The sequence below is a fragment of the Carcharodon carcharias genome, chromosome 5, assembly GCF_017639515.1.
Source record: "Carcharodon carcharias isolate sCarCar2 chromosome 5, sCarCar2.pri, whole genome shotgun sequence".
Lineage (NCBI taxonomy): Eukaryota > Metazoa > Chordata > Chondrichthyes > Lamniformes > Lamnidae > Carcharodon > Carcharodon carcharias.
The window spans coordinates 104961754-104978398 of record NC_054471.1 but is presented as its reverse complement, the minus strand read 5'-3'; the positions used below and the strand labels follow the sequence as shown (position 1 = coordinate 104978398).

Genomic DNA, 16645 nt, shown 5'->3' with positions numbered 1-16645 from the left:
TGTGTGTCAACTTGTTATACTCTGTAAATGGAGACACCTCTGCTTGCGGTCTATTGGGTGTGTCAGTCCAGGTTCCAACATACTCCTGTGCAGCTCTCTGCTGGATGTGAGTCACCCCAGCCAGTTAAAGCATTGACACAAAGCTACCAAGCTCACTGCAGTTTTGGATTATCCTTTGTGTGTCAGGAATTCACACACTCCCGAAGAGAACGGCATTTATTTATTCCTTAGGTTTCATGACCCTCAGTCACAAACCCTGGATGATCTTGAACAGCTTCAGGAATAAACATAAAGATATGAACAGGTGACAATTAATATTTCTTGTTCAACAATTTATTTTTCACATTTACAATTCTAATACATGTGCATGCTATCTGGATGAACATTGACACTAATGTGAAGTAAAATTGACATATTAATATCAGAAATGTATTTGGGGTCCGAAAGGTTTTGTGCACAGTGTCATAAAATTAAACTTCGTAGGCTTACCCAGTGGGAGCAGTAATGAATAATTAATAGGCAACTGCAATCACTTAAATATAAGGCCTCCAAAATTCCACAAGGGTTCTCCCAGGTTTTCCATGGTGATTCCAGCTGGACACTGGGAGAATTGCTGTAAAACTTCAGGGCTAAGACCTGTAGTCTGGTGAACTCTAGAGTTCTCTGTGTCCAAGCAGGCCCAGGACAACTGGAGTAACTGGTGGAGGTGCAGGAGCAGACTGGAGATAATGAATAACACTGGGAAACCTTTCTTACCTCCAGACTCGACTGTTCCAAAGCTCGCCTGGCTAGCCTCCCGCCTTGCATCCTCTGTAACCAGGGCATCATCAAAAACTCTGCTGTCTATGTCCTTACAAGAACCAAATCCTGTTCACCCATAATTCCCTACCTGATCCATTAAAGTTTTGATTTTAAAACTCTCATCGGCATTTTCAAGTATCTCTGTAACTTGATCCTTTCCTATCTCTGTAACCTCCCCCAGTTTGAGAACCCTATCAGATCTCTCTGGCCTCTAATGTGTGCCAGATTTTCTTTGCTTCACCATTTGCAGACATGCCTTCAGCTGCCTAGATCCTAAGCTCTGGAATTCCTTCATTAACCTCTCTGCCTCTCCACATCTCTCTCCTCCTTTGAGATGGTCCTTAATGCAGTGTTCAATTGTTCTGTGTTTAATTATGTGAGTCTGTTATTGATACTCACTGTGCTTTATTGTTTAAGCCTGGTGGTGGACCCAGAGAAAAGTAAACAACACTGTAGAAAGTTTGCGACTGCAGACATATTTTAAATCACTGTGAATAAAACCTGTTACACACAGAGGGCAGAATCTTCTGCCTGTTGAGTGGGCCGGTCGGGAGCAGTGCGGGTGGGCATGGAACCGATCACCGCCCGCAATCAGCTGCGTGCCGCCATTTTATGTGGGTGGGCCAATTAAGGCCTGCCCAGCGTGATGTGCACCCGGTAGCGCTCAGTGTTCCCTGTGCGGGTGAGGGGAGGAGGAAGAGTCATGGCCTGCACAAAAGAGCGCAGAAATCTCCCTGAGGCACGGAGCTGCCTCAGGGAGATTAAGTTCAGTTTGAAAGTTTTTAAAAAGAAAGATTAAAATTAATCAGACATGTCCCCTCATGTGACAATATCATATGACCTGGAACATGTTTATGAATTGTGAGCAAAGTATTTATTTATTTCATAAAACCTTCAGGAAACCTCATCCCGCCCAAGGGGGAGGTTTCCTGAAATACGTGAAGGCCGCTTGGGCTCCTCGCCTGCTCGCCAACCTTAAGGTTGGGTGAGCAACCCTGTCAATTAGCTAAATTGGTTGATTAATGGTCTTAATGGGCCTTTGACAGTTCGGCGGGTGAACTAGAGTTCACTGTGTTCAAGTAGGACCAGGGCAACTGGAGTAAATGGTGGAGGTGCAGGAGCAGACTGGAGATGATGAATAACTCTATCAGGACCCATGCCTGAATTCACCGCACATCATTTTCCATGTCGCTGTGAGGGGCTCGTCCCCGCTTGCTGATGGGAAAATTCTACCCATAGAAACTAGTGTCATCCCTGCATACATCCAAGATCTATAAAATACACAACACTTAAACCTATCACTTTGACAAAGCTTTTGAATCTTCTTATGTGGATAGGTATGAAGCCTTGTTTGATAACAGCCCTGTGAAGTGCCTTTGGTTGCTTTACTATGGCCAGGATTATCCAGCCCTGTCATGGCAGGACCCGCCCGCAGAAGATTTGGTTGCCCAACCGAAATTCCATTAACTTCGGCGGGACCGGACGGTCCCAGCGGTGGGTGGGCCTGAAAATCCCACCCTATGCTAAATATGCTATCATAAATGCAAGTTGTTGCTGTTGTTACCAGGAACTTTGATAGTTTCATTCTCTCTGGATTGTCTTATCCTTCATTTGGTTAGGCTTGCTAGTAGGTCAAAACATTTCACGTCCCTTGACATCTCGATCAGCTTGGACACAAGTCTCCACTACTCTTGGTTTCTTTCAGTTGATTAAGTATTTAAAGATAGTTGTACCTACAATTGTGCAATGCTCCTGATTTGAGGCAATGGTACTGAAATTAGCACCAGCTGTAACTATAAATCTACAACCATAAAATAGCCTTCTGTTGCCTACAATGCATTTAGACAATATCTATTTCTTCACTGAAGTCAACGATGCCCTATCTCGTCAATTGTTCGTTCAGCCATTTCGCAGATTGTACAATTTTGATCTGTTGCTTATCATTCTAATCAAATGAGTGGTTCCCTCCACTGAAACAGTTAAGTCAGGTTTCTAATCTCTTGATTCTCTGAAAAATTATATTGCGCTCAGATAAATTATTACAAAAATACTGAGGGTAAATGTTAGTGCCATAGTACTTGCCCACCAGCATGTTCCTCTCTGCGTGTTGCCCTAGCTGTGTTGGAAGTGTTTTGTAATTTATCCTTCTTTGTACAACCTGTTCAGCACTTGCATGAAATAATTTTAGCAGTGCAACAGTTAGCAAACAGGCATTTCCTAATACAATGATTTAGTGCCAAATCCTGATTTGGCATGGAAGGGGCTATTTCCACTGGACTATGCAGTTACCTTTCTAAAACCAAGGGATCTTATGTCCATCACAATATTTCCTTGGTTGACCAGGATTCCGAATGATCAAAGTTCAAATGATCCTTTCCTTAGCAGGGTCATTTAAAAATCCGTCAATGGAAAGCTGTGCATAACATGTTGACAAAATTACTATCACAAAGATTACATTCTCTACTGAGTTCTATTGTATTCTAATGCAAAATTTGGCTTTATTCATAACATCTTCGTAAACTTCTCCATCTTTCTTCAATTCCAGCCTGGCAGTATAGTGGTTATGTTCCTGGATCAGTAAACCAGAAGCCTAAGCTAATTCAGAGACATGAGTCCCGATCCCACCATGGCAATTTGTGAATTGAGATTGTTAATTAAATAATGGAATAAAAAGATAACATCAGTAATGGTGACTATGAAGCCAGCGGATTGTCATAAAAGTTCAATCGGTTCTCTAATGTCTTTTAGGGACAGAAACCTACTGTCCTTATCTGGTTTGGCCTATATGTGACTCAAGACCATTTACCTGCCCTCTGAAATGGCCTAGAAAGCCACTCAGTTGTATCAAACCTGTTACTAAGAAGTGGATGGACCGCCTGGCATCAACCTTGGCACCAGATTCAGATACAACAGAGGGACACCCAGTCAGTCAGCCCTACAATTTCCTCCTCACTAACATCTGGGGATTTATGCTAAAATTGAGAAGACTGTCCCACAGACTGGTCAAGCAACAGACTGACATAGTCATACTCACAGATCATAGTTCTTGGCCAACATGCCAGAACAACTCCATCATCATCCCTGGGCAGGTCCTACCTGCACAACCATGCAAGGAAATATAGGTTTAGCGGTGTATTGTGTGTGTGTGTGTGTGTGTGTGCATGTGTGTGTGTGTGTGTGTGTGTGTGCGCGTGTGTGTGTGTGTGTGTGTGTACATGTTCGTGGTGTATGTATGTGTGGTGTGTGTGTATGTGTATATATGTGTTTGGTGTATGTTAGTGTGTATATCTGTGTGTGTACAAGTGTCTGATGTACGTGAGTGTGTGTGGCGGTGTGTATGTATACATATGTTTGATGTATTTGAGTGTGCATATGTCTGTACAAATGTGTGTGCATGTATACATGTGTCTGGTGTATGTGTGGCGTGTGTGTATACATGTATTTGGTGTATGTGTGTGTGTGTTTGTGTGCATGTGTATATATCTGTGTGGTGTATGTATGTGCGTGTATGCAAGCTTGAGGTGTACTTGTGATTGACATGGCGAGAAAGAAAGAGGAAAGGTCAGAGCAGGAAGAACAGGCTATCCAGGAACACCCACTTTCTTTGAAATGTAGAGCTTAGGCCTAGATTTTGTAATGAAAAGCAAACTTCACTGTGGCCCTATGAGATTTTTTCAACATTGGTATTCGAATGTGAAGCTGCATTCTCACGTGTAAACTAAGCATCACATTGCATTTACTATTATGTTCTCTGTAAATGTGATCTATAAAACAAAAAACATCTATTTAATGCATTCAGCATTGGTTTGTAAATTTGAGCTCAATACCAATAAATAAATAAATTTAATAAATAAATTTAAGGGCTATCATTGGGTCTTCATCATGGTGTCAATAAGTTTTGAAAATATTCTAATACTGGATTCTGATAAACATGAACTAAATTCTCAGCATTTTTTGGTATCATCATCTCCTGGAAGGGTATGTAATTCTATTAGAATGCCCAGATCACTGATTTCCTAATCAGCCTCTGCCCAATCTATGTGAACCCAAATCTAACCAACATCACACAAAGTAACAACGAAAGCATGGAAACTTGTGCTGCAAATTGTCCATATTTTGTATTCTAGCACCTAATATTATGACAATGCTGAATAAATACTAAGATTGAAGTGCCTTACATTGGTGCTTATTATAACCATTAACGAAATGAGATCTTACTGGCTGTTTGCCTGGAGGAGTAGAACTAATTAGATAGTTCATTCAAAGAGCCAGCAAAGATATGATGGGCCAAAGGGTCTCCTTCTGAGCTGCAGAGTTAAATCATTCTATGTACACTGGATCACCCAGGCACAGGCAATTCTGAAAAATTGGCTGTGTCAGGGTATACACCTATGAAGGATTTAATAGACTGTAAGGAAAAATAAGTTTTTGCTGACTAAGGGGCAAAATTTTAAGCCCAGCGAGCAATCGCGCGCCCAACCCACTCAAGCGTGAAATGAGGCGCGTTGACATCGGGCGAATGTCCTAACATCAACGCACAGCCGCAAGATATTTCGGTCAGCCGGCACATGCCGGGGTTGGCAACCCACCCGCTGACAATTAAAAGGCCTGTTCCGGTCATTAAATGATCAATTAAGTTAAAGTTTTCGCTGGCCTCCTAACCTTATGGCTGGCAGGCAGGTGGAAAGGCCAAACGGCCTTTGCACTTGTTAGGATGAGGTTTCCTAAAGCAAATCAAAATAAAATAAACATTTATAAACATCATTTATAACATGTCCCTGCTTATGTGACAGGGTTACATGAGGGGACAGGTTTTATTACATTTTTAAGTTCTTCGTTTTTTTATAACTCTTTATCTCCCTGAGGCAGCTCTGTGCCTCAGGGAGATTATCAAACATGCACTCACACACATGTGAGAAGGTCATGCTCATCCCACTCGCCCTTCCCCCACCACCTGTGTTTTAATGCAAGGAGCTTGAGAAATAAGACAGATGAGTTGAGGGCACAGATAGGCACATGGGACTATGATATCATAACTATGACCGGGACTTGGCTAAAAGAAGAGCAGGATTGGCAGCTCAACATTCCTTGTTATAGGCTATTCAGACGAAATAGAGAGGCGGATAGAAGAGGACCGGGGGGGTTGCAATATTGATCAAGGTATCAATTATAGCACTGAGGAGGGATGATATCCTGGAAGGATCAGCAAATGAGGCCAAATGGTTAGAAGTAAGAAACACAAAAGGGGAAAAACGCTGTTGGGTGTGTGCCATTGGCCCTAAACAGTCAGGGAGAGATAGAGGGTCAAATATGTAATCAAATTTCAAAGAAGTGTAAGAATAATAAGGTAGTAATAATAGGGGATTTTAACTACCCAAATATTAACTGGGATTGTTTTAGTGTGCAAGATATAGAAGGAGCACAATTCTTAAGTTGCATCCAGGAGAACTTTTTAGCCAGTATGTAGAAAGCCCAACAAGGGGCAGTTCTGGACTTAATATTCGGAAATGAGCCCAGGCAGGCGGAAGGCATATCAGTAGGGTAGCATTTTGGAGATAGTGACCATAACTCAGTTAGATTTAGAATAGTTATGGAAAAGGATGATGTTGGGCCAGGAATAAAAATTCTAAACTGGGGAAAGGTAATTTTACTAAGATGAGATGCGATTTGGCCCAAGTGGACTAGGAGCAGTTAGTTGCAGCTAAAACTGTGTCAGAGCAATAAGAGGCATTCAAGGAGAAAATAACAAGAGTACAAGGCAAATATGTTCCCGTAAAGACAAAGGAGCATACCAAATCCAGAGAACTCTGGGTGTCAAGGGACATCAAGGTTAGGATTAAGAAAAAAAAGAGAAGCTTATTTCAGATACCAAGGGCTCAATACAGCAGGGCCCCTGGAGGAGTATAAAAAGTGCAGGGGGAACTTAAAAAGGAAACTAGGAAAGCTAAGAGAGTGCATCAGAAAACATTGGTGGGTAGAATAAAGGAAAACTCAAAGGGGTATTTTAGATATATAAAGAGCAAGAGAATAAGTAGGGAAAGGATAGGGCCAATTAGGGATCATAGAGGTAATCTGTGAGTGGACCCAGAAAACATCGTCCTCAATGAATACTTTGTGTCGGTCTTCACAATGGAAAAGGACAACACAGATATAGACATCAGGGTGGAGGACTGTGAAATATTGGAGGAAATTAACATAGAGAGAGAGAGGAGGTACTAGCGGGTTTAGTGGCCTTACAAGTGGATAAATCCGCAGGCCCAGATGAAATGTATCCAGGGCAGCTGAGGGAGGTAAGGGAAGAGATATCAGGGGCCCTGGCAGTAATTTCCAAATTCTCTCTGGCCACTGGTGAGGACTGCTAATATTGTCCCATTATTAAAAAACAGAGGTAGGGATAGACCAGAAAATTACAAGCCAGTCAGTCTAACCTTGGTGGTGGGGAAGTTACTAGAAAGAATTCTGAGGGACAGAATATGTACTTGGAGAGAAACAGGGATAGTCAGCATGGATTTGTTAAGGGAAGGTCCCGTTTGACAAATTTCATCAAATCTTTTGAGGAGGTAACCAGGAGTGTTGATAAGGAAAATGCATTTGATGTGATCTACATGGGCTTTAGCAAGGCTTTTGATAAGGTCTCTCGTGGCAGACTGGTCAACAAAATAAGAGCCCATGGGATCCAAGGCAAAGTGTTATGTTGGATCCAAAATTAGCTGAGAGGCAGGAAGCAGAGGGTGATGGTAGAGGGATGTTTCTGTGACTGGAAGTCTGTTTCCAGTGGGGTTCCGCAGGGCTCAGTTCTGGGGCCCTTGCTGTTTGTGGTGTACATAAATAATTTGGACTTAAATGTAAGAGGCATGATCAAGGATTTTGTGGATGACATGAAAATTGGTAGGATGGTAAATAGTGAGGAGGATAGCAGTAAACTGCAGGAGGATATCAATGAACTGTCAGGTGGGCAGAGCAGTTGCAAATGAAATTCAACCCAGAAAAGTGTGAGGTAATGCACTTGGGGAGGGCTAACAAGGCAAGGGATTACACTATGAATGGTAGGACCCTGGAAAGTACTGAAGATCAGAGGGACCTTGGTGTGCATATCCACAGATCCCTGAAGGTAGCAGGGCAGGTAGATAAGGTGGTTAAGAAGGCATATGGGATACTTGCCTTTATTAGCTGAGGCAGAGAATACAAGAGCAGGGAGGTTATGCTGAACCTGTATAAAATGCTGGTTAGGCCACAACTGGAGTACAGCGTGCAGTTCTGGTTACCACATTATAGGAAGGATGTGATTGCACTGGAGAGAGTGCAGAGGAGATTTACCAGGATGCTGACTGAGCTGGAGAGTCTGAGCTGTGAGGAAAGATTGAATAAGCTGGGATTGTTTTCCTTGGGAGCAGTGAAGGTTGAAAGGGGACCTGATAGAGGTGTATATGATTGAGGGGCATAGATAGGCTGGATAGGAAAGCACTTTTTCCGGTAGTAGAGAGGTCAATAACCAGTGAGAATAGAGGTAGAAGTCTAAGAGGGGAGTTGAGGAGAAATTATTTCATCCAGAGGGTGGTGCGAGTTTGGAACTCACTGCCTGAAAGAGTGGTTGAGTCAGAAACTCTCACAACATTTAAGAAATATTTAGATGTTCACTTGTGTTGCCATAGCCTCCAGGGCTATAGGCCAAGTGCTGAAAAATGGGATTAGTGTAATCAGATCTTTGTTGACTGGCATAGGCATGATGGGCCGAATGGCCTCCTTCTGCACTGTAAATATCTATGAGTCTAACATCAGTCACCATTAGTAATCAAGGAATAAGGATTAGATTAATCCTCTGTCTACCATTTTTCTGTGTTGATGGTTTTGATTAAATACTGAGCACTGCTGATTTCATTGCTTGAGCTATCTTGGGCTACTGAGCTCGCACAGAATCACATTTCAATTAGTTGAAGGATATTGGACTGTGCTGGGATTCCACAGGATTTTGGACCATGCTCGGACTTTTAAGGATGTTGGACTGTGCTGGGATTCCACAAGAGATTAACTTATGCTTGGGTTTGACAGGATATTTATTGAGGAGATGATTTGAAATTCTCGTGGGGCATCAGGTCATGGTGTAGAAATCACCTAAGTACCAAAGGCCGAGGGGGGTGATGTAAAAGTTGTGGCACTGTCAGGTTTCAATTGTATCCTCATGGAGCATCAGACTGTGACAATCCATCTCAGGATAAGGAGGAGGATTTCAACCCTTAACTGGGGTTCTGGTGTTTAATATTATAACATTTTTATGGAGTAGTTGGAAGAAGTTGCTTTCACTGGTGGGAGGGTTGGTAACCAAAGGACATAAATTTAAAATAGCTCACTAAAAAAAACAGAGGAGAGAGGAGGAGAATTTTTTATGCAGCAAGCTGTTATGATCTGGAACTGTTTGAAGCATGGTGCATATTCAATAATAACTTTAAAAAGGAAGTTGGATAGGTACTTGAAAAGGAAAGGATTTGCTGGGCTATGGTAAAAGCGTTCACTGGGGTGACTAATTCGACAGCTCTTTCAAAGAGACAGCACAGGCACAATGGGCCGAGTGGTCTCCTTCTGTGTTGTATCATTCTATAAGACATTAGCCTTGGCAGTAACAATAGTATATTGTACAAGGGTTTATACAGAAACAATAAAATTGTATAAATTGCGTCAAACCGTATAAAAGGCAATTCTGGGTCTAGCTTTCACATGGAGTGCATATTAGGAAAATATTATTTTGCAATGCATAATCCGTTACCATCAATATTCATCCCTGAAATCCAGTGCTGGGAATTACCCTTTAACCATGTCAGTCATGATCCATGGCAGCCTTCCAGCTGTTCTTCCTCCATCAGATAAATAAGGCTCCTCAGCTTTTCTTCAAGTAGACAGTACCTCTTTTAATCAATAACTTCACATTTAAGATCAAGATCTTTTCTGAGTCAATTCCCTCACACACATGATTGGCCCAGAACTTCCAATCTCCGGGAAGTCGTACCCTGTAGGCATTCCTGAAGAGGCACTGGGGAACCCTGCGGAAATCCCCACACAAGCAATGCACAGCAATTCCCTGGGAAGTTTAAACTTCCAAGGAGAAATTACCCTGCACTGGAAAGCATCCAACACTCTGATTTAAATGGGAAACTTTAGGTGGCATCATCTGCTCCTGCTTACGGCAGGTGTCATAGTGGGCGGGAATGGAAAATATCGGGAGATCATAAAAATCGGTTTCACATCATCGCAAGACTAGTTTGCGATCTTCCACTCTGCCCGTCAATGGCAGACCATGTTTTCCGCTGCTGCACGTCGGAATCCTAATTTCAATACTGCAACATCTCATTATAAGCCCAGCTCACCAGAATTATCCCCCCCGCCATGTGGATCATCCAGGCATGTCTGTGCGATTGCGCACCGAAGTGTTTCACAACCGTATATTAAGCAATGTGCGACGTGCACCTGGCGAGCTGCGCTTCAGTCGGGACTTTGAGGTTTGTTTGCCTACCTTGCTTCGGGCAGCATTCGTGGTCATCAGCGCCAGGATTCGCAGGCAGCACCACATCACTGTTACAGGGGCTCACAGGCAGGTCTCTACCTACCAGACCAGCCACAAGGCAGGGTTGGCTTCTCAATGGCTGCAGAGCTAAGACTTGCTTGGGGAAGAGGGAGAAGTGGCCTCAGGCAAGGGGAGAGGCTGCAGGATGAGTAGTGCACAGGGGAAAGGGAGGTGTCACAGGGTGTGTGTGGGGGTACATGTTGACCTGTGCAAGTGGCCTCAAGATGGTGAGGGCTGAGCAGTCAGTCTCCAGAGGAGATGAGGCCAGGTGGACATGTGAGGTTGTGTGTGTGAGAATGGGTAGTGATGTCCCTTTGAGGTGGCAGTGAATGAAATGCCAGTGAATGTGTGATGGCCTTGTTAGTGTGCGAGTTTAGAGTGATGAGATGGGTGCCTTATGCTGGCTGCACAGATGAGATCATTCATCCTCTTTCTGCACTGGATGGCCAATCTCTTCTGTGCAGTGTTGGCATAGACCACCACTGCCACCGCCTCCCAAGCCGGTGGGCAGTTTGCTGACCTCCTGTGACCAGAGCTGTGGTGGAGGACATCACAGTGGATCTCCAAAAGGTATTCCAGTGATGGGTCACAAAACTCTTCTTGGTTTTCAGGGCCATGTCTTCAATGGAGCAGTCCTGGACTGCAAGAATTGAGAACTGTGTGCGCGACTACGTGGCACCGGGAGTGAGGAAACGGTAAGGTAACAGCATGGCGGGTGATTCAGAGGCTGCCCGCCAGAGAGACAACACGTTTCCTGTGGCTGCATAATTAATGAAGCAGGAAGTGGACAATACAGTGTGAAAATCAGTCATTGCAGCAGGTGGGTAAAACATCATTTTTCACGCTCGCTACTGCACTTAGTGCATATCTGGGATGATTCCGTCCTTTGGTTGGTTCTGCCTCTCTTAGCAGAGTATTTACCCAGGAAAAAAGGAGTAAAACCGCTTCCAACTCTTGGATAACTATGGTATTGACACCCCCGATGCCCCACTGGATCTCCTCATCACCCCCATATCCTTTCAAACACCACCCTGACTACACTGCCACTCCCTGAATACTCCCCCATCCCTCAAGTACCCCCCCCACTCCTGACTACCCTCCAGCCCCTCAACACCCACCCCCCGACAGACCTTGGCCACCCAATTGTCCCTCCACCCAACTCCCCTCCCTCTCCTGACTACCCAGCCCGCCTCGAACGACCTCCCAACCCCTAACGTCCCCCCGCCACCACCACCAACCACTTGACCACCCCCCCAACCCCTGACCTTCCCCCCCCACAATTGGCCCACCGACCATCTCCCCACCCCCCCACCCCACCCTAGCCCCTCACCTCCTCACCCACTTACTTACACACTTACCTTTTTCTAGGCTTCTCAAAGTGGCTGGGGCCTTTAAGTTTACCTGGATTACAGCAGCTAGTGTGGCTTCACATCCCCCAGTGCTGCTGCCCTGCACTAGAAGGCCTCGGGAACTGGGTATGCTGCACATTTCTCATGAGCCTGGGTCAGAAGTCTGGGCGAGAAAAGTGCGGCTCTAGACTAAGGTAAACGTGACAATCCACCTGTGTTTGTCACTCCAAGGAAGTTCTGGCCCATTATTACATGGAATTACATAGATATACAACAGAGAAACAGGCTACCCCGTCTAACTGGTTGAGGCTTAAAGTTGTCTGTGTCAGCTGCAGCTCCGTTATAGGTTCAAATCCCACTCTAGCACTTAAGCATAAAAATCAAAGCTGATGGAACGCTGCACTGCCAGTGGTGATGCCTTTTGGATTAGGTGTTAAACTGAGGCCACGTCTGACACTCCTTCAAACCCCCATGACACTATTTCAAAGAAGAACAGGGGAGTTATCCCTGGTATTCTGGCCAATATTTAACCCTCAATCAACATCAGAGAAACAGATTACCTAGTCATTATCACATTGCTGTTTGTGGGAGCTTGCTGTGCACAAATTGGCTGCCGCATTTCCTACAACAGTGACTATGCTTAAAAAGTGCTTCATTGGTTGCAAAGCACTTTGGGAGGTCCGGTGGTCAGGAAAGGTGCAATAAATGCAAGTCTTTCTTTTAATTTCACACAAGCCTCCTCCCAACCCTTCTTATCTCACCCTAGCAGTATCACCAACCTATTCCTTACTCCCTTTTATGCTATTCAAACTTCCCCTTAGGTGCATCTATGCTACTGCCCTCAACTACTCCTTATGATAGCAAGTTCCACTTTCTTATCACTTTTGAGGTAACAACGTTTCCCCTGAATTCCCCATTGTATTTATTAGTGTCCACCTTACATTTAGAGCTCCTCATTTTGGTCTCTCCACAAGTGGAAACACTTGCTCCATGTTCACCCTATCGCACCTTATCAATACCTTAAAGACCTCAATAAGGCCTTTATCAGCCTCCTCTTTCCCAGTGAAAAGAGCCCCAGCCTGTTCAACCTTTCCTGATACTCAAAACATCTCACTTATTATGTGATACATGCGAATCTATTTTACACCTTCTCTAATGCTTCTGTATCCTTTTTTATAAAATGGAGTACAGAGCTGTGCATTCTACTCCAGTTATGGTCCTAACCAATATACTATATAAGTTTAATATGAATTTCCTGATTTTTAATTCTTTCCCTCTATATATGAAACCCAGTGCTTGCTTTTCTTTTTTTGTGATCATATTAACCCGTGATCATATATCACGACTTCCAGTGATTTCTGTATCTTAAAAATTGAACAACAGCGAAACCTTGGTCTCCAATGGTATTTCAGCTGAGGTCTTCAAATCTGGCAGATCTTTGCTCACATCGAAACTCCATACACTCATCCTCCAGATTTGGAAGGAAAAAAACCTACCCCATCTCACTGCACCCACCCCTCCCAACAACAATCGTAACTATCTCCAAGAGGGAGTTAAATCATTCTGTGGAAACTATCGAGGTATTTCCCTTTTCTCCATAGCAGGGGAAATCCTGGTACACATTCTCCTGAATCACCTACTTCCTGTGGCTGAGGGAATCCTCCCAGAGACACAGTGCAGCTTTAGACCTTCCAGAGGAATATGTTGAGCGCTTCCCATACCTTGGCGGCCACCTCTCCCAAAATGCCACCATTGATGAGGAGATCCAATGCCAGATCAGCTGAGCCAGCTCAGCCTCCTACAAACTACGGCAGCTAAAGACCTCCACAAGTCAAAGAAGGTCCTACCGTACAGAGCAGTTGTTATCACCACACTCCTGATCTGCAATGTGACCTGGACTGTGGATCAGCGACACAGTGTTAGAGACATTCCACCAGCAATGCCTCCGCCACATCCTCCAGATTCAGTAGGAGAACCGTCAAACAAATGCTATTATCTTCCATTCAGCCAGCTCCACAAGCATTTAGACAAAATTCCTGCAAAATAAATTTCAGTGGACTGGACTTGTGTCTGGATTATCGAAAACCATCTTCTCCACCAGATCCTGTTTTCTCAACACTCAAATGGCCAACATTTCAGGGAGGACAAAGAAAATGTGTCAATGACTTTCTTTAACACTGCTTGATGTGTGGCAGCACTGACAGTAAAACTGGAAGGAGCTTGCTACCAATCATTCAAAATGGCAACAACCTGTCCATCAAGCTGCATCATGCTTTGCATCAAAACATCTCAATGGTAAGGCAAAGTGGCAGCAGAGAAGGAAAGAAAAGGCAGTAAATCCAGCACATGGGATCCCACTAACTTGTGGGAAGTCCTGTCCCAAGTGACCAAAGACCTGAAGGTCAAGAATTGGCCTGATTAGTCACATGAAGATCGAAGGCAAAAACTCACAACCCTAAGTTGATGTCATCCTTAAATTGAGGGACAGCCGATGACAAAGAACCTGCATCACTATGTTTAATGATTTGTGTATCTGTATCCCTAGATCCCTTTGCTGCTCTACACCATTTAATCTTTTATTATCCAAGCAATATGTGATCTTCTTATTCCAAAAACGCACTTTGTCACACCATCTATATTGAAATTGACTGGCCAATTAAATGCCCGTTCTCCAAGTTTATGAATGTCTTCTTGTACTTTGTTGTATTCTTCCTTTGTATTAAGCATACTCTCTAATTTGGTGTCATCAGCACATTAAAGTCCAACTTTTAAATGATGATCACCAGTGTGTCCAACACCAATTCTTGTGGAACACCATTTCTTAATTAATTATCAAAAGCATCTTCAAAATTCAAATCTATTACATGTACTACTTACCCTTGTCTACACTTTATGTTACTTCTTCAAAGAAATCATTGCGGTTTTCTCAAGAATGTCCGTCCCTTTCTAAATCTGTGCTGACTTTTCTTTATTATATTTTCAGTTTCTAGATGTTTCTTTATTACATCTTTGAATAAAGATTCCATAATCTCTCCCACCAGAGACAGTAAGCTAACTGGTCTATAGGTTGCTGGACTTGGTGCAATCTGAAGTTAAGCCTTCTAGGAGCTGCTCAAGATCACCTTTAAAGCCAACTGCAGTCACCTCAGTTGAAGGCCAGCAGCCTTCCATTATCTATGTTACTGCCACTGGAGAAGGACCTCATAGGAGCACCAGGAGAAGCAAATGCATGAGGGAATGCACAAGGATTATTAGTTTATTTTTGTTTGCATATGTACTGATATAAATGCACTTTCTGGTGTTTATATTTTTGTGTTATCAGAAAGAAGATGATGTGAAGATCAGTGATGGAGGAATATTAAGGAATGAGGGTCTTGCTCTGCTTCTTCTTCCTCCTCTTCTCCATGTCCCTGTTGTCATGAAGAGACATTAAAGTATTTAATGTTATTAGAAATTGTTTTTAAAATGGAGTTGTAGTGGGGTCTGTGTCTATGTGTTTGACTGTGTGTGTCTTAATTGGATTAAAGCCAGTTAGTCTGGGTGCTTTGATGTATAGTAGTTTTGAGACATTAGTTAGATAAACATAAGGAAGATAGAAGGTAAAGTGTAAATTTGCATTTGTTGAGTGAAGCACTCAAGAGTGGGAGTAAAATTTTGTACCCAGCTGGGAGATGCAAAGCAATGTGGTTATATTACTAATAAAATTAGCGGGATGAAAATGTTATCGTTAGATGTAACATTAAAAGCCTGGTGATACAATGGAAAATTTATATTCAAAGGAAAAGCTAAATATAAACAGAAAAGAGTTTGTGTTTGTAAGGTAGAGGCATTCAAGATCTAACCAGCCTGTAAGCCTACAACTATGTCTGCAAAGGAACCAAATTGCAAGGAACCTCATTATGAATTTGTAAGGTCAAATGTGCTTTGCCTGGTGTCTGTTTAAAGTCTATGGGTTATTGCTGCCTTGGTGGAGATTTACCTGGGAGTGATTAATTTGGGGATTTGTTTGAAAGTTATTATGGTAGGAATTTGTAGACATGTATATGCATTTAATTTGTTGATAAATTAATAAATGTTTAATTTAGCTTTATATAAAAAAACCTTTTGAGGCTCGGTGGTCTTTTTCCTGAATTCAGAGCTGCATCTCAAACATACCAATTGAAAATATAGGTTATGTCAGTTGTTCAAGTTTCCCTTTGGGGTTTAACAACTGCTGCGTCATAGCACTGTTCCTCAGCTTCAGACCTGATGAGTCAGAGGAAGGGCTATTCCCTCATAATAGCCAAGTTGCGCAGCATAAGAACATAAGAACTGGGAGCAGGAACTGACCATATGGCCCAATAAGATCATAGCTGAACTTGTATATCAACTGCACCTACATTCCCCATCCCCATTTCCTTTGACTCCCTTAGTGCCCAAAATTTCAATTTTGATTATACACAATGACTGAGCATCAACAACTCTCAAGGCAGAGAATTTCAAAGGTTCATAAATCTGAGTGAAAGAGATTTCTCCACCACTTAGTCCTAAATGGCCAATCTCTTACCCTGAGCCTATTTCCACTAGTTCTAGACTCTCCAGCCAGAAGAACTATCCTCTTGTCTTCTATCCTTTCAATCCCTCAAAGAATTTTATACATTTCAATGTGATCACCACCCATTCTTCTAAAATTCAGAAGAATTTAGGCTAATTCTCTCTCAATCTTTCCTCATAGGACAACCTATCAACTGAGGAATCAATCATGTGAACCTTCCTTGCAACCTTCTAAAGCATGTATAACCTTCCTTAGGTAAGGTGACTAAAACTGTACACAGTATTCCTAGTATGATCTCATCAAATGGAATGACATGGTCTGAAACTGAACACTGCATCTTTGCCCAGCTAAGCAATGTTGTATCTGCCCCCATGCTCCAAGAGGGAACTTCCCACAGCTGTCTCT

The 16645-nt window shown here is 43.1% G+C and overlaps 1 long non-coding RNA gene across 1 annotated transcript; it reads left to right on the top strand.

The window, feature by feature from the left end:
• The first annotated feature begins 145 nt into the window (after positions 1 to 145).
• On the top strand, positions 146 to 15564 carry LOC121278383. Its single transcript, XR_005943130.1, has 3 exons — positions 146 to 304; positions 10969 to 11177; positions 15029 to 15564. It is a non-coding gene; the product is annotated as an uncharacterized LOC121278383 (long non-coding RNA).
• Positions 15565 to 16645: the final 1081 nt, after the last annotated feature.